We start from the raw sequence: 17,951 nt of genomic DNA, 5'->3' as shown, positions 1-17,951 counted from the left end.
GGAAGGCTCCTCTAGGGACAGAGGGTGAGTTCCGCTTCCACCCACCATTTTCAGTCCTCTGTGCATCCACCTGGGGAGCCAGGATCTCCTGTCCCTACCGGCCAGATTGCCTCAGGTTGGGGGAAGGGTGTCAAGAATGATACTGTGGGGGCACACGGGCTCTGTGATCAGACAGGGCGATTTCCAACCTGGGCTCCACTGCTTAGCTACTACTTCGGGCAATTTATTTAGACTTGCATGTGATTGTTTCTTTATCTGGCAAATGGGTACATGTACTAATGCCACAGCTCACAGGGCAAATGGCATAATTTACCCCCAAGACCTGGGCATATAGTGAAAATGTTAGTCCCTCAGTCATGTCCAACTCTTTGCAACTCCATGGACTATAGCTTGTCAGGCTCCTCTGTGCATAGAATTCTCCAGGCAAGAATACTGGAGTGGGTTGCCATTCCCTTCTTCAGGGGATCTTCCCAACCCAGGGATCAAACCCGGATCTCCTGCATTGCAGGTGGATTCCTTACCTTCTGAGCCACCAGGGAAGCCCAATAGTTGGCCAACAACTGCTGGTTCCCCAAGACATATTATTAACTTGTGACCAAACAAATGGCAAAATCTTGACCAGACTGTCTCATGATTGATGTTCCCAGCTTTTCTGCTTTGTCTGGCCCAAAAGTTTACCTTCCCCTCCTCCTCACCTACCCCGACCTTGACCCTTCCTGGGTCCCCTCTGCCTTTTTTTCTACACATTTAAGAGGGTAGTGCTAAGAGGAGAAATCATTTTCTGAAACCCACATCAGAGAATGTGGCATAAACCAAAATATTTTTCATCTTTTTTTTTTTTTTCCCTGCTCCAGACTTTTAAAAAGTCTGATGTATAGTTTGGCTAAAAGTTAGAATTTCAAGAGCCTTTCTGTGGCTACTGGTAGTATTTCTCAGAGGCTGGAGAGGACCATGGGTGCCCCACAATATGAAGTGTGGTGTTAAATCACATGGGGTCACATGTGCGAAAGCTCATTTATTCATATGTTCTATCCTGTTTTACTTCACTCTTCCTGAGTACTGTCGAGGGAGGAGAAAGTCTGTTTGATGCTAATACAACACTTTCTAAGTTCCTGTGTGATGAAGAGAGAAGGTCATGCATCCAGCCTTTGGGGGGGGGGCATAGTATCTGGTCAGAAAGACGTTGTTGTTGAAAATGATAGTAATCTACAGTTTCTTTTGCGACTTCCCTGGTGGCGCAGTGGATGGGATTCCACTTGCCAGTGCAGAGACACGGGTTCAATCCCTGCTTGGAGAAAATTCCACATGCTGTGCCGCAAAACAACTACCTGTGTGCCACAACTACCAGAGCCCCTAGAGCCCACGCTCTGCAACAAGAAGAGCCGCTGTGATGAGAAGCCCATTCACAGCAACTATGGCTGCAGCGCGCCGCAACTAGAGAAAGCCCGTGCACAGCAGTGAAGACCCAGCGTGGCCGAAAACAAAATAAAGTTTCCTTCGTAATTGCAGCTATTAAAAGGAAAGCAAATCAATTTAAAGAAAAGTGTTAAGAAAATAGCAGAACACCTATGGAGTGAAGGTGACATGGCGATGCCTGGAGTCTTGAAAACACTGGATCATGCGGATAACAGAGCTGAGTACTTGCAGTCAGGGTGCCCTCAAGTTCCACTGTGTGGCCAGGGCACCTTAGTAATGGGCACCTGCTGGTTGGTCAGGGCCCCGGGGTGACCTAGCTCCAGAAGCTGGCAGAATGGAAGGGCACTGGGGTGGTAACAGGCAGTCACCCCGGCCATGAGGTGAGAATCACCCCAGCATCGTTTCTGCCTTAAGGTACAGACAAGAGCCTTGAGTCCAGTCATCCAGCCTTAGGACTGTGTTGGATGGCAAGGTGGCCTAGCACGAGGCCTCTGTGACCCAGATACTCCTACTGGGAGTGGGGTGGTGGTTGCTGTTGTTTAGTCACTAAGTTGTGTCTGACTCTTTGTGACTCCATGGATTGTAGCTTGCCAGGCTCCCCTGTCCATGGGATTTCCCAGGCAGGGATGCTGGAGTGAATTGCCATTTCCTTCTTCAAGGGATGGAACCCATGTCTCTTGCATTGGCAGGAGGATTCGTTACCACTGCGCCACCAAGGAAGACCCTGGGGAAGGGATGGAGGAGGAAGCTTAATGGTGTCCCAGTTGCCCAGAGGAGCTGAGTTTCCGGTCTAGGCCCAGGAGAGGCAGAGGGACTGGAGGAGCTAGGACGAGGCCCAGAAGGTGCAGTGGCCTTGGAGAGCCACCTGTCTCCCTCCTATAAGGAGTGTGAAGAGCCGCAGAAGAGGGAGACCAGAAACTGGGGCCTCAGCCTCAGCTTTCTCTCAACTGACTGTGTGTCCTTGGCAAGGCACTTACCCTCTCTGGGTCTCAGTGTCCCTCTAGCTTACAGTGGCCAAGTGAGGAGTCCTTCTATTCCTGACATCATAGATTGGCTGGTCCACCTCCCCAGGACCCCTGTGACCACCCCTCTGTGTTCTTGTCCCTTTCAGGGCAGACCAGGACAGTAGCCAGAGCTGGCTATAGGCTCATGGCTGGGGCTGTTCTTCTAGGTGAGGGGCCACTGGTGTCCAGCCCAGTGAGGCTCTGGTCGTGTTGGGCAGTGCCCAGTGGCTGTGTTGGCAGGCTTAAGGCGCTAATAGGAGAGATGGGGACCTGGGAGAGAGGGAGGGAGAGAGGGGATGAGAGAAGGAAGAGGTGCCTGGGTGGGGATGGCCCCAGTGGCTGCCCTCATGAACATGCCGAAGGTTGCCAAATTGAGTTTAAGCCTTGGTTCCAAAACACAAAGCCTCATCTCTGGGGGCTTGACCCCTCGGAGCCCCCACCCCCAGGGCCGGCTGCCTGAGCCGCCCCAAGGGAACTGGCCCCAGAAGGGCCCGGTTGTTGGCTGCGAAGTGGCTGGGAGGGAAGTTTTAATGATACACAACACAAGACACAGGGGGTAAAGAAAGAGGGGGGTGGTGGAGGAGAGAAGGGAGGTGGGGGGGGTGGAGAAAGAAAGACCTCCTGCCAGGCCTGTTGCCAGGAGACGGCTAGGCAGCCAGAATCAGCCCTGCTCTTTTCACAGTTGCCTTTAAGCAAGGAGAGAAAGCCCTGTCCATAAAGGGGGACATGTGTTGCTGGGTGTGTAAGGCTAGCCTCTGCAGTTAGAGGAGCCCCCCAGCCCCGCCCCTGCTGCTGCCTAGAGAGAGCCCCCCTCGCCCCCAGCCCTGCCCCCCGCTCCTGAGGGTTATGGATGAACGAGACTGGGCTACAGAGCAATGGAAAAGGATTCGGGAAGGCTGTGGCCCTGGCCACCAAAATGCCGCAGCCACCTCTGGGGTGAAACTCACCAGCTGGGGCCCCAGGAAGTTATCAGAGCCGGGTGGGTTGGGGTGGCAGAGGCTGGGGGAATCTAACAAGGCAGGTCGTAGTATTCTGTTGGCTCAGGGTGAGCCAAGCAGTGCCTGGAGGTGTCCCGGTGTCTAGGAATCCTTAACAGGGGACTTAGAAGGGTGGGGTAGGGGGCTGAAAACTCCCCCATCCTTCACTCTGCCCCCCTGGTCCCTGTCCCATGGAACAGCTGTTCCAGAAGGATGAGATGGTTGGATGGCATCACTGACTCAATGGACATGAACTTGAACAAACTCCGGGAGATAGTGAAGGACAGAGGAGACTGGCAGGCTACAGTTCATGGGGTCCCAAAGAGTTGGACATGACTTAGCGACTGAACAAAAACAGTAGGCTGTGCCTTGGTACTTGGCGACAGTGTTTTTTGCAGCCTGGTTAGTCGGTGACTGTCTCTATTTCAATGAGGAGTCCACCACACAGCCACAGGGATAGATGGAGGGTGAGGGATTTTAATAACACAAGGACTCCTGTGTCCCTGGTCCCGGCTGTCAGTAGAGGGATGTCAACCGTGTGGGTTGTGCGTGGTGCGCTCAGCGGAGGGGCTGTCAGTACAGGAGACCAGGGCGTCCTCTGCCAGGCGTGCCTGGCAGCTGGGCTGGAGCCCTGACTGCTCCTATTGGACTTGAGTGTGAGCTCCCTGGTTTAAAGTGTCCTTCAACGTTGTGTTCTTCTGACCCACTGCAAACAGGCTGCCATATCTGCTGTTTCATGTAGCAGTCAGATTAGAGAAAGAGCAGTTTCTTTTATCCCTCTGGCAGACTTTAAGGTCTGAGTTCTAGTCCTGCAAGCATTTCCAACCCGCTTCAAAGCTTCAAAGTGTTAGTGCTGGAAAGATCCAGCCAGCCAGCTTACCCCAACTTTGTCTGGGAAGTTCTGTTTGAACTTCAGGGGCACTGCTGGAGGCTCTCCTGGACTCAGACACCTGTTTCCTTCCCTGGGCAGTGGGCGACCTGCATCCCTACTGCCCCCGCCCCGGGCTGGCCTTAGTTGCTGTTGTGTCCGACTCTTTGTGATCCCAAGGACTGCGGCCAGCCAGGCTCCTCTGTCCATTGGATTCTTCAGGCAAGAATACTGGAGTGGGTTGCCATTCCCTTCTCCAGGGGATCTTCCTGATCCAGGGATCGAACCCAGGTCCTCTGCATTGCAGGCAGACTCTTTACTGACCCGGGGAGTGAAAGAGGGAGTGAAATAAGCTCAGCAGAGGCCATTTCTGGACAAAATGGAGAAGTCATTGCATCTTCTAAGAAATCTCTTACTCTGTGTACATGTGTGCCCTGAGATGTTTTCGGTGCAAGCTGATGTCCAGAAAAACAGGACTCCCAGAGGAAGCAGGTGGGGGAGGCTGTCTGTCCAGGGCTCCTGTTGGGAAGGCTTGCTTTTCCTCCAACTTCTTTTGCATCTTGTTTCTGCTGAAGTATATGTTTTAACTACTTCTGGCTTTTCTTTTCCTTTTTTAAAAATTTTTTTTGGCATGTGAGATCTTAGATCCCCAATCAGGGATCAAACTCCTGCCTTGGAAGTGAGGAGTCTTAACCATTGGACCACCAGGGAAATCCCGCTAGTTTTGTTCTTTCCTGGCTCCACCCATCTGAGGCCAGGCCCCACCCCAGGGGTCAAGACTTGCTGCCAGAAGGGCCAAATCCCCATGAGGTGATAACCAAAAGAGCAAACTTGCCACCGCTCAGGGAGGGGAATGAGGTGTGGGTGTGAGTAGGGGGTGGGGGTATCTTGGACAGTGGCTGGAAGGGTGGGTGGTTGCCTGAGGCCCTCTGGGGGAGGGCAGGCTGGCTGGGCAGGGAGGCAGCGTGGCTCTGTTAGAGGTGGAGAGCTGGACTGTTAGGGAACTGGAAAGTTCTGCCAGGCCCTCAGAGGTCTTTGGGGCTTTTTGTTTTGTTTTTAAATACTCATCTATTTATTTGGCTGTGCCAGGTCTTTCTTAGTTGGGTACACTGGATCTGGGATCTTTAGCCGTAGCACATGAACTCTTAGCAATGGCATGTGGGATCTAGTTCCCTGACCAGGGATTGAACCCAGGGGCTCCTGCATTGGGAGCTTGGAGCCTTAGCCACTGGATGACCAGGGAAGTCCCCTGGTTTCTGTTTTACAGCAGGAAGTATTGAGGGTCTTTCATAAAAAAGCCCATCTCCCTGGCTTGTCAATAATTTTCCATCCCAGGGAAGGCCATGGCTCAAGGAAGCAGACACGCCTGGTGGCAGCGTTGTTCTCAAGGCTGGGCACAGGTTTTGTCCTGCCTCCCGCTAACCCAGGCTGTCACACCCCTCCCTCATTCAGAGGACCCAACTCTTAGCCTGGAAAGAAAGTCTCCCTCTCCCCTTTCATAACCAGCCATGCTGTTTTCCCCTATAACTCCTGGCCAGCTCCTCCCATCCCCTCACACTCTCACTCTGTGGCTCCTGCTTCTTTGACTTATGGGGGGAGAGTCCCTGGAAGCCCACCCTGACCCCAGAAACATCCCCCCGAATGGTCGCTGATGAATTCGCATCAGCACTGAGACAGTACTCAAGCCCCTAGATTGGGCCCCCAGCCTCCTGGTTCTCAATGTGGGGCAGAATCATGAATTAATCTCTTGGGTGCACACTCACCTCCTCCAGGAAGCCTCCCTGACTTACAGCCCTCTTTGTGCCTTGTGGCTCCTCATCAATGTAGCAATTCCTGACCCTGAGTGGCCCTCAGCAGCCATAAAGATTTGTCCCCAAAGCTCGGGGCTGGTGGTCAGGTGGGTTAAAAGAGAAGAGGGGTGAGGGTAGGAGACTCTCTACTAATGCAATGGAAGAAGAGGTCCAGCTTGGTTGGAAGGAAGGGAGGCTGGTCTAGATTCCCTAGGTTCCCTTCACTCTCCACCATCTGCACCCTCAGCCCCTTGACCATGAGGTTGAACCTTCACTGAACCACAGTCCTTCCCTAAAATGGTCCTGGGAGAGACGGAAGCAGAGACAAGGCCCTTCTCTCTGGGACAAGACCCTCCCTGTGGGACTCCTTAGAGGTGAGGTCCCACTTCTGAGAGCCATCAGGCCACAAACATGTGTGCACGGACCCAGGACAGGGGCCTGTGAGGATGGTCAGGGTCACAGTGACACCTGCTGGGGCTTCTAGGAACAGCAGCTGGGGAGCCGCAGACAACGAATGTTGGTGGGGGGTGGGGTGGTTAAGGGCAATTAGTAACATCTCACTGCAGGCCTTGAAATTAGCCTCAGATTGTTAAACCCTCATCTCCTTCGCAGGAACGAAGCACAAGAAGATGCGCAAGCAACGGGGCCATTGAATTCCACCTAGGGCTCCTAGGGACACGAGCTGTATTTCTCGAACGGGTGGTATTTTTTGAACTTCATTCACAGAGTCCGGTTCCTAGGGAAGAAACCAGAGGAAGTCTGAGATTGTTCTTTGCATTTCTCTGTGGAATGGAGTTTTAAGGGCAAAGAACAAGGATATGCCTTGTACATTTCTATGTTGTATCGCCTCCATAAGAGGAAGAAAAGTATGTAATACTGCCGATGTCAATGAGTAAAAACAGTCCAGGCGATCATTGGAATGTCAATCTGAAGAAACTGGGAGGAATCAAGAATATAGTGAAATGAATTAGCACAGTGCCTGACACCTGATAAACACTCAATATGTTAGGGCAATTCCTTGATAAAAGGAAACCCACAGTGGAGGGTCATCAGCCTCCCTGGTGAGCCAGGCTGGAGGGGTGCAGAGGTGCCCAGGGCACAGGACGATGTCTTGGTTGGAAGCCCTCCACTGACCTCAGTAACTTCCCCCAAATAAATGAAAAGCCAGATATGGAAACAAAGAAATCCAAGGTTGGAGTTCCCTGGTGGCGCAGTGGCTAAGAATCTGCCTGCCAATGCAGAAGACATGGGTTTGATCCTTGGTCTGGGAAGATCCCACATGCCTCAGAGCAACTAAGTCCGTGCATTGCAACTACTGAGTCGGCAGACCCTAGAGCCAGCAAGTCACAACTACTGAGCCCGGGTGCTGCAACCACGGAGGCCCATGTGCCCGGAGCCCATGCTCTGCAACAAGAGAAGCCACTGAAGTAAGAAGCCCGTGCGCAGCTGGAGCCTAGCCCCATGCTCTGCACCTGGAGGAAGCCCTCCTGCAGCAATGAAGACCCAGTGCAGCCAAAAGCAAATAGATAGATAAGAAACCCAGGGGTAAGGATTCCAGTTTGCAAAATAACCCTTCACTTCAGAAAGAACCCAGTCAAGGACTCCTGCAAGTACGTCACATATCATCTGTTTTATCCTTACACCCCTTAACTTGGATAATCAGACTCCACCGGCGATGACGAGGCTACAGAGAAAACCTACCCACGTAGCTAGGTGCTGATGTTCCTTCCTTGGGCAGAGTTTGGAGTATAAATTGGGATTTCCCAATGGGAAAATTGGGGGGATGGGACTGATATTGGGGGCTCAGCAGGCCAGACCCTGGTCTTGGTGGTTTCATTTGCTTTCCCATCTAATCCTCAATAAAGCCCCACATGAGAGATGGCACTGCTCTCACTTCACAGGGACACAGTCCTAGTAAGTGTGGGAAACTGGGATATGCATCCAGGCCCACCTCACTCTGAAGCCAGGGAGTGAGGGGTAAGCCCAAAGGGCTGGGGCTGGGTACATGGAAAGGTGGTGGTGTCCCCACTGGGAATGGACATGGAGGAAGATTTTGGTGGGGGGATAGATAGCTAATGGTCAGCAAGACTCAGCTTACCACTCACAGGGTGGAGGATGCCTGGGTATACACCATTAGGACTGCCATGTACAGCTGCTCAGGTTGTGCACTGCAAAAGGTTACTCTCCCCCACCTAGGAGGGCCCCATCTGCATCACAGGCATATCTGCATATTTTCTGACAGTTAGAAGTGAAATGCCTAGAGGAGGAGATAGTTGTTTTTAAATCATTCAGAGGGGCTTCATGGTGGGTAGGCAGTGCCTTGCCAGCCTTTTCCACATGTATTTGCATCATCTTCCTTGAGACCTCCACCCAAAGGAGTGAGCAGGTATTAGGAGTGGAGGAGCATTTCCTGCCCCATCTCGTTTCTCCCAGCAGTCATCAAAGGGGCAACAGGGAGCAAAGCCGTCACAGTACCCCTGTCCCGTTTCCTCTCAAGGTCCCTGGCTAAAGGTTCAGGCTTTTGTTTTCCTTGCTGGGGCAGGACCTCTAACTGGGGGTAGGAGGAGGGGAGCTAAGGAGAAAGAGGAGAGAAAGAGTCTGGGTGAGCTGAAGGAAAGATACAGAGCAGGGGCTGTCTTTTTTTTTTTTTTTTTCCTCCACATCACAAATTCAATAACATCAAAGGTCATTCAGGAAAGAGGAAAGTCCTTCTCTCAATGGGCTCAGTCAAGTTTGGGGACCCTGGAACAGTTTCCTGGAGCAGTATTTGCTGTAACAAGCAAATGAGTATATCAAGCTTCAGGTTGATGCAGTCCATGAGTTTGGGCATACAAAACAGACCATTTGCCAGGGGGTCTGGGCCGTAGAGGGGATTATCCACCACACAGAACAGCTCACAAGAGGTTGTTTCCTTTATAATGAATTTCAAATGAATTTTCATCAGCTATTGTAGTTATTATTAATAATACCAGTGTTTATTGAATATTTATTCTATTAAACATGGAACTATGCTTGTGGCCATGCTTGTAGCAGATACCCTGTCCCTGTGATCACAACCAATTAGACCTGACCTTTGGGCAGTCAGTTCACAAGTGGCCACAGCCTTTGACAGGTCCCGGAAGTGCCAGTGTGGGGTCCCCTTTTCCTCTTCAGACTCATGTTAGGATACACAGCAGATGCCATTGGGCCCCAGAGCTGAATGGCCATGGCACCATGGGGGTGTCACCGCAGCCATGATGGGCCATGTGCAGGCTATACTCTCTGAGAGAAGCAGGAACCAGGAGTTAATAGAAGCAGAAAGACCTGTTTAGAAAGGGCGCAGGGGGAGGAAGCCAGCACAAGGAGGGGAATGAGAGAGGCAGATCCCAGTGCCTGAGAGCATCAGCCTAGCAGTGTGACTTGATTGGCCTCCTTACAGAGCCTTTCTGTCTTCCAACAGCATCCTCCTTTCCTGTGATCCACTGTGAGGGTGGTGGGGGAGGTTTAGGCTTGGAAGGTTCACATCTGGGGAAGAGGGTGCCCGATGGAAAGGTGAGGTCAGAGAGACCAGCCTAAGGCTCCCTGGAAGTCTGACTAATCAACCTCGCCAATTATTGAGCACCTACAATGTTCCAGGCATATTTTACATGCTATCTCACCTCACATCCTGCCGGAAGAATAACTATATCGCTGATTTTACAGTTGGGAAAATGAGAGCTCCGAGAGATTTTAAGTGACCTAAGCAAGGTCATCGGCTCAGAAGGAGAGCTCCAATGCGGGCACAGACAACCTGGCTGTCTAGGGCTACTGGCTGTCTAGACACCAGGCACCTCTGGGTGGGGAGCGGCTGGGTGGGTGAGTGGAGAATTCCAAAGGAAGGAAGCCTCATCTGTGGTTCCCATGGGCTGACAAAGCCATGTCTCCGAATTGAAAGTCATTTAAACTCGCGATCCTGGAGATAACACGGCTTTGGAGAAGAGAGGTCTCTGAGGCTGCAGCCCGGGAGGGTTCCTGGAGAAGATGAACTTGTGGAACGGGTGGGGACTAGAGAAGAGGAATAGGGGCTGGCCAGGCGCAGTGCACTGAGGAAGGGACCCTCTGGGCTCAGGAAGGCGGAGCAGGAGGGGAGGGGAGATGGACGTGTTTGCGTTGTCAGGCGGGGCGTCTAAGAGACCCGCATCCTGCTGGCTCGCTGAGAGCCCTTGAGCAAGTCACTTCTCCTTTGAGCTTTGCGTTTGCCATGTGTTAAGTGAGGAGGTGGGGCGACTCCCCGGGGCCCTCCCTGCTCTACTCTGGGGAGAGAAAACAGCCCGCCAGAGCTGAGCAGCCTCTTGCACCCGCAGCCTCCGCGACCGGCTGCACCGGTGACCAGCAGGGGGCGCTCCTGCAGAAGGCTGGCCGCCGAGGCCGCCCTCTGCTCCGTACGCCTGGCCTTCCTTTTCTGTCCTTCCCAGCCAGCTCCGGTCACTCCTCTTCCTGCACTGCCCTTTCCCACCCCACTTTCTGGGATGAGCTGGTGGAGTAGGTTCCTGGAATCCAGATTTGGGGGCAGGCCACTTCCCTTCTCTGTGCCTCCGTTTTCCGGGTTATGTGAGGAAGAGATGAATTACTGGGTGGGAGAGGTTTCCAACCACAGTAGGTGTCCAGGATGAGTCCTGCCATGTCATACCCCGTTATCTTTCCCAGGACAAGAGATGCGGCTTTTACTGCCCACCAGGGAGAGCCAGAGCCTCCTTGCTCACCATCAGGGTTACACTTTGCTTCAAACTTTTACTCAAAGTCCTTTTGTACAAAGGTCGAAATGACTTCTGAGTGCTGTATGGCACCTGGAACAATGAGCGATGCTTGACAGGTAGTTGTGGAATGATTGGGGTTTTGAAACCATCTAGACAGGAGCTATGGGTCTTTCCTGTAGTCATGTACGGGTGTGAGAGTGGGACCATAAAGAAGGCTGAGTGCTGAAGAACTGATGCTTTTGAATTGTGATGCTGGAGAAGACTCTTAAGAGCCCCTTGGACAGCAAGAAGATCAAACCAGTCAATATAAAGGAAATCACCCCTGAATATTCATTGGAAAGACTGATGCTGAAGCTGAAGCTCCGATACTTTGGCCACCTGATGTGAAGAGCCGACTTACTGGAAAAGACCCTAATGCTGGGGGAAATTGATGACAGGAGGAGAAGGGGGCAGAAGGAGAAGAGGATGAGATGGTTGGATGGCATCATCGACTTGATGGACATGAGTTTGAGCAAACTCTGGGAGATGGTGAAGAACAGGGAAGCCTGGCATGGGGTTGTAAAGAGTTGGACATGACTTAGTGGCTAAACAACAACAGACAAGAGCTGTGGGAAAGTGACAGGAGCTGCCTCTTCTGCCATATTCATTTTCATCCTCACATTTCTAACCACTGTTGTGTGAGGAAGACAGACAGAAGCGGTATATCTATTTTATGGATGAGGAAACCAAGGTCACAGAGGAAACCAAGGACAATGTTAACTTAGGACCCAGGAATCTTTCCATTCAACTTTTCAATCTTTCCAGTTGTCCCATCCCTTTGCTGTCAGCAACCCCCTGTTGGAGACATGTGGTATTACATGCAGGTAGACACAAAGCCTGGTCAAGAGGAGAAATGCAGGCACAACCAGGGTGCGAAGTCCAAGAGGGAGAGGTGGAGATAGGCCATTTCATCGGAGCTGGAGGCTAAAAATGAGATTCCAGAGTCAATAACAAAGCAGCAAGGTTCAGCAAGTCTCAAAAGCATTTCCTATTCGAAAGTACCCAACACCCTGTCAATCTACTTCTCACTCCAAAGGTGAGCTCAGTATAGCAAAGGGATGCTCCATGGGCTCATCTGTTAGAATTATACCAACAAATGGTGGTAACACTTGATTCCTTCTCAAACATTTATGTGGTAAATTAGAATGACTTGTGCCATTTGGAATGTGGAGAAAGATGAACTGAAGAGAATCACTCTGCAAAACCCAGCTCAAATATTACTGCATCTCAGTATTCCCCAGATACACCTTTCCTGGAACAGTGAATGGATTGTCCTCTCATATGGATCTTAGTTCCCTGGCCAGTATTGAACCCAGGCCCTCGTCAGTGAAATCACAGAGCCTTAACCCCTGGATAACTAGAGAATTCCCAGCACATTCTTCTCTTTACTACAGCTCAGTGATGAAACACATACCTGCTCCTTGCGTTCTAATCCCAAGTTTACTAGCTGAGCAGTTACTTACCCTCTCTGTGCCTCCGTTTCTTCATCTATGAAATGACGTGAGGATGAAATGAGCTAATATGTCTCTGCTGCTACTGCTGCTGCCAAGTCGCTTCAGTCGTGTCCCACTCTGTGCGACCCCATAGACGGCAGCCCATCAGGCTCCCCCGTCCCTGGGATTCTCCAGGCAAGAACACTGGATTGGGTTGCCATTTCCTTCTCCGTGGTAGGATATGTATATTTTTTAAAAGGTTAGTAACCAATTATAATTTCCTTAATAAAGGTGAAAGTGCTAGATTTCAAGAGGACAATTATGATTTGCTTGGCATGTAGTAAGTACCCAATATCCAGTTTATACTTATAATAGAAATGTCAAAATGTTATATGTATTTATGTACATGTCTTTCCCAACAAACTGTGCTTCTCAGGGACAGGACCTAGTTCATCATCTCTTACTCCCAGATGCTCACAGTTTGTTAAATTGTATAGTATATAATCATGCTTTCTATGAAAAGGAAATTTTGTAGTAAAATTGAAATAGTCATTGTGTATGTGTGTGTGTGTGTGGTGTGTGTGTGTGTTGTTAAGCCTGAGCTTACTATTTCCCAGAGGTAAACAAAGACTTGAGTCTCTCCCCAGTTTAAGGAAAGACATCTTTCTGGGCCACTGAACTACATATCAACTTTAGGAAAACACGCTATGGTCCAGTTATCTCCTAGTCAAGACTTTGTTAACGAGCACTTCCTACCTGTGCCTATGATTGTGCAAATGTGACCAGGAAGAAGTGGGCACCATCTAGAACTATGCCGGGGACTGCATTCCTCCAGGTACCAGCTGAACATTCTGCACTTCAAAATGGGGACCCTTTCCTCTTACCCTTCACTTTCCGAAGCTAGAAGTTACTCAGATGGAAACATGCTAACAAGAATACACGAAGTGTGCCTCTGTTCAGAATCCAGTTGTTAGAATGTGATTGATCATCAATACTGGGTGATTTTTCTATTTCCTAAGAAAGTTGTTCTTCTTGCCTTTCTCCGACTCTTCCTTCTTTGTTTTCTTTCTTTTGAACTGTACTAGTAGTTGCGGCTTGTCCGGAACCTCTTTCTGTTATAAAGCACCTGAAAGGAGAGTCTGTCATTATTGCTTTGCCAGTGGGGTGGCTCTAGAGGGGGGTACTTAATAGTCAAAGGCAGAAAGCATGCTGCTCAGCGCTACTTGTCCGGTCATCTCACTGCGTTTTAATGTTTTTAGAAGTGGGAACCCAGAGGGTGGGTATGTATACTCATGGTGACCCCACTGCCCAGGCAGCGCACAGGCATATGTGTCGCCTGACAATTCTGAGTTGATTTATGTGGACAATGGAGCAGGCTCTTTGAAACTGGGATTGTCTACCCACATTGCCATTTCTCTGCCTACCTCTGCAATCAGCCTCCCTTGGCTAAGCTCAAACACCTTTGGGCTGGAGAAGGGCCTGAGGTGGGCCATGGATAAGGAAGCATCGTATCACCTTCCACACAACACAACCTCCACCCAGAGCATTGTTCTGGAGCAGAGAAGGCAAGGGAGGAACAGAGACAAGAAGGTTTCAAACTGGAATTCCCATGGATGGGTGTGCTCTGCCAGCGGTAGGGGGAGCTCCCCAGAGAGGACCGGAGTCCTTCCTATAGAAAAATAGGTGGATGGATGACATAGGAGATGTCCAGGAATACATCCCTTGTTTTCTCCCAAATATCTTTCCTGCCAAGGCTTAAAGTTTTACCATTAGAGATTTTTTTCTTGTGTCCTGGTTGCCTCTCCCTTTGAAGAAAACTTTTTTTCATTATAAATGTTAAATTAGAAGATTCAAAGAAGATAAAAACATTTTAAACACACCCTCACAGCCTCCAAAGCACTCACTTTTTTAAAAATAATAGTCATGACCTCTATTTTGGACCGAATGGTCCAAGGCACCCACTTTTCCTTTCTGGCCGTGCCGGGTCTTCCCTGCTGCACAGGCTTGGCTCTAGCTGTCGCCAGTGGGGGCTACTGTCTAGTTGCAGCAGGCCTCTCAAGGTGGCGGCTTGTCTTGTTGTGGAGCTGGGGTTTAGTACTTGTGCACACAGGCTTCAGTACTTGTGGCAAGTGGGCCCAGTGGTTGAGGTTCCTGGACTCTAGAGCAGAGGCTCAGTAGTTGTGCACAGACTTAGTTGCTCCCCGGCACGTGGGATCTTCCTGGACCAAGTATTGAACCCATTTCCTGCACTGCCAGGCAAATTCTTTACCACTGAGCCACCAGAGAAGCCTGCAGAGCACCCACCTTTTAATACATACTTTGATATGTTTCTCTCCCATCTTTTCTGTTGTTTTCACGCATAGCTGTAAGCCCCCCTGTGTGAGATTCTGTGACCCACTTTCCCCAGTTAGCTTCAGTCCTAGTTCGGTCTGATGCTCTGAAAAGGTCAAGTATATGCCACCAAGTACCAGTGAATTCCATGATGTTGAGGAAATTACCTACCTGTCTAAACTTCAGTGTCCTTCCTGTGGAGTGGGGACAGTGATGCCCAATGTGATAACTCACAGTACCCTGGAGCCAAATCAGAGAGTGAGAATTAACGCCAGTTCAGAAGAGCACGGATAGGACGGATGGGAGTGGTCAGCATAGAACTATTTACAATGAGACCATAGCCAAGAAGGCTGGGTCACAGAGAGTGGGGGAGCCCAGGCAGAAGGACAAGGGAGCACTCCCACACCAGTCCTGTTGAGTCCTCCCTGGCACCAGCTCTCCTGAGCAGCCATGCCTCATGCCTTGGGCTCGGCCTAGGCACAGGTGCCTTCCCCTGGAGCCCCCGGGCATCACCTGACCCACTTCCTGTTGGGCTGAGTCCATTTCCAGCGCAGCCCTGAGGGTGATCAGAGGCAGATAGCCAGCCTGGAATTCTTCATTTCCACTTGCTCACAGCCAGGTGGTGAACTCAGAGGGTTGTGTGAGTGCTGGCCTCTGCCTGGTGACTTGGGAGCCCTAGGCACCTGGGGCCAGACAAGGCTGAATGGCTCCTGGGGATCTGCTTCAGGAAGGGTGGCCTGGTCTGGGGGCAGGGTTGGGGGGAGGATGAAGAGATGTGGAGCTGGGTTGGATACAGCCTCCGCAAGCCGTTCGCCACAGTGTGTGCGCATGTGCGCGTGCGTGTGCGGGCGGTGGGGGGATGGCGCGGACCGAGGGGGAGGCGGGGGTTGGGGCAGGAGAACGGCATCCCTAAGCCGTGGCTGCCTTGGGCTGGCTCATGGAGACAGGTAGCTGCACGTGGATGTCTAAGAATGCTCCTCTTGCATACCTGTGTGAACGTGCAGGTCCGGGAGCAGCTGTGGGTCTGCCTAGGAATTTAGACAGCCATGGGGGAGGTGTGGGGGGAGTCTGTGTGTCACTGAATGCCTGGACTTGAGTTGTAGAGTGTCAAGGGGTATGTGTGTGTGTGTGTGTGATGGGGCATGTGTCTGACTATGGGAAGGAGTGTGTCTGTGAACATGCATTGTGTCAGAATGACACAATCTATTATTTCTATCTCTGCTGGCAACAACACATATTACCCGAGCACCTACTATGTGCTGGGCCCTGAGCCAGGCCCTGGAGATATAGAAAGAAATTAAACTCAGGGCCTCCACCTGCCCCCTGCCTTGAGGAGCTCCCAGGGCAGAGGGTGAGGTGGGAGGAGCGAATCATTATGGCCAAGGCTCTAACTCTCGAGGGCTGCCCCTGTGTCCTTCCTCAGGGGTCCCACAATATCCCAACTGTGGAGATGATCTGTTTTCACTGCCATCTCCTCCTCCAGACTAGAGCCCCGTAATACTCTGTAAGGATGAACTATGCCAAGGCCCCTGTGAGTCGGGGCCTCAGCCAGCCGTGACCAATCATGAGCCACAACCAGTGCGACAGTCTCACTAGGCTGGGCTTAACTCTTGCTTCCACTACTTACAGCTGGGTCACATGCACCAGCTACTTAAGTTTCCTGAGCCTTGGTTAACTCATCTGTGCAATGGGTATAATGATGGCTCACTAACCTCACAGGAGGCCTGAGACTTCAGTGATACATGTGCTGGGCCCAAGGATGGCATCCTAAGCACTGACTGGTGGAGGCTCAAGAATTTTCTTCCGAGTCTGGGATTAGCAGATGCAAACTATTACATACAGAATGGATAAACAAGGTCCTACTGATTAGTACAGGTGGGGCTTCCCAGATGGCACTAGTAGTAAAGGACTCACCTGCCAATGCAGGAGACAGGAGACTTGGTTTTGATCCCTGAGCTGGGAAGATCCCTTGGAGAAGGAAATGACAACCCACTCCAATATTCTTGCCTGGAGAATCTCATGGACAGAGGAGCCTGGCAGTCTACAGTCCATAGGGTTGCAAAGAATCAGACATGACTGAAGTGACTTAGCATGCACATATATTACAGGGAACTATATTCAGTACCCTGTGATAAACCATCATGGAAAGAACATGAAAAAGAATGTACATGTATCTAGAACTGAATTACTTTGCTGTGCAGTAGAAATTAATACAACATTGTAAATCAACTATACTTCAATAAAATGTTTTTTTAAAAGAGAGAACTTCTTTCTGGATATTTCCATGTGTATCTCGGCATCCAGGTACTGATGTCCTTGGTGAATCTTTAGTGTTTTCTCCAATTTCCCTGCCTTACAGCCTTAACTGTCAACAGGTAACTTTTCTGAAACATTGAAAATGTGTCACTTTGGGAGAGTATGCCTCATCCCACCCTTGCTCCAGGCAGTTGCCTGCTTGTGTGTGGTTGTGTATATATGGCAGGGGCCCATGGGCATAAGGACAGGAGGAGCAGCTGGGGCAGCTCTCTCCTCATCTGCCTGAACTCAGGTGCCCACTAGGGTGGTTGGAGCCTGGTGGGGGTCCTTCTTCCTCTCTGACTCACACTGGTCCAGCTTGAGCTTCGTTGAGCCTGGTTCAAGTTCTTACCAGTGGTATGCTGGAGCCAGTTGCAACTGGTTTGCACATCCACCTGAGCAAATCTCTTCCTAACTCCTTAGATCAAGGATGATGCCACATCAGTAACTTGAAATCACCCACGGTGGCAATGTTTGCAGCAGAGAATCGGCAGATGCTATTAGCCAGGCTCCCACCCATCTGGCAAAGCTGCAGACCTTGTCTACAGTTTTAACAACCCCTGATATTGAGTGCCAGCACCTGTTAGGCATTTGGCATCACTTTTTTTGTTTTGCTTTTTTGGCCACACCACGCTGCTTACAGGATCTTAGTTCCCCCACCAGGGATTGAAGCTGTGCTCTTGGCAGTCAAAGTGGGAAATCCTAACCACTGGGCCTTCAGGGAATTCCCACGGCATCACTCTTATTTGCACAAAAATCCTGTAAGCTATTTATTATCGTCCCCATTTCCTATCTGAGGTTTATAATTTTCATGATTTGAATTCAGGTCTCTGCCCACCACACTGGACTGTATGCCTCAATAATACACAGAACTGTGAGATGCGATATCACTGGCAGAGTTGTTAAAGATCGTCGGTTAACCGCTGCCCTTATTGGACAGGGAAACTGAGCTCAGAGAGGCTCACTATAGCCGTTAATATGGCAGCTGTTAATACATTAATATGGCAGCTCCCATCTTCCCCCAGTCTCCCAGCGCCTTCGTGTTCACAAAGCCAAGGTCGCTGTCACCTGATGTTCTGCATA

At 50.7% G+C, this 17,951-nt stretch overlaps 1 protein-coding gene across 1 annotated transcript in view; it reads left to right on the top strand.

Moving 5' to 3' along the window:
* WNT9B (Wnt family member 9B) overlaps positions 1-17,951 on the top strand; it is a 44,879-nt gene that overhangs the window by 5,608 nt on the left and 21,320 nt on the right. The gene's annotated exons all lie outside the window — the stretch shown is intronic.

Source organism: Capricornis sumatraensis, chromosome 8 (genome assembly GCF_032405125.1).
Source record: "Capricornis sumatraensis isolate serow.1 chromosome 8, serow.2, whole genome shotgun sequence".
NCBI classification, from domain to species: domain Eukaryota; kingdom Metazoa; phylum Chordata; class Mammalia; order Artiodactyla; family Bovidae; genus Capricornis; species Capricornis sumatraensis.
This window is presented reverse-complemented; position numbering and strand designations above follow the sequence as displayed.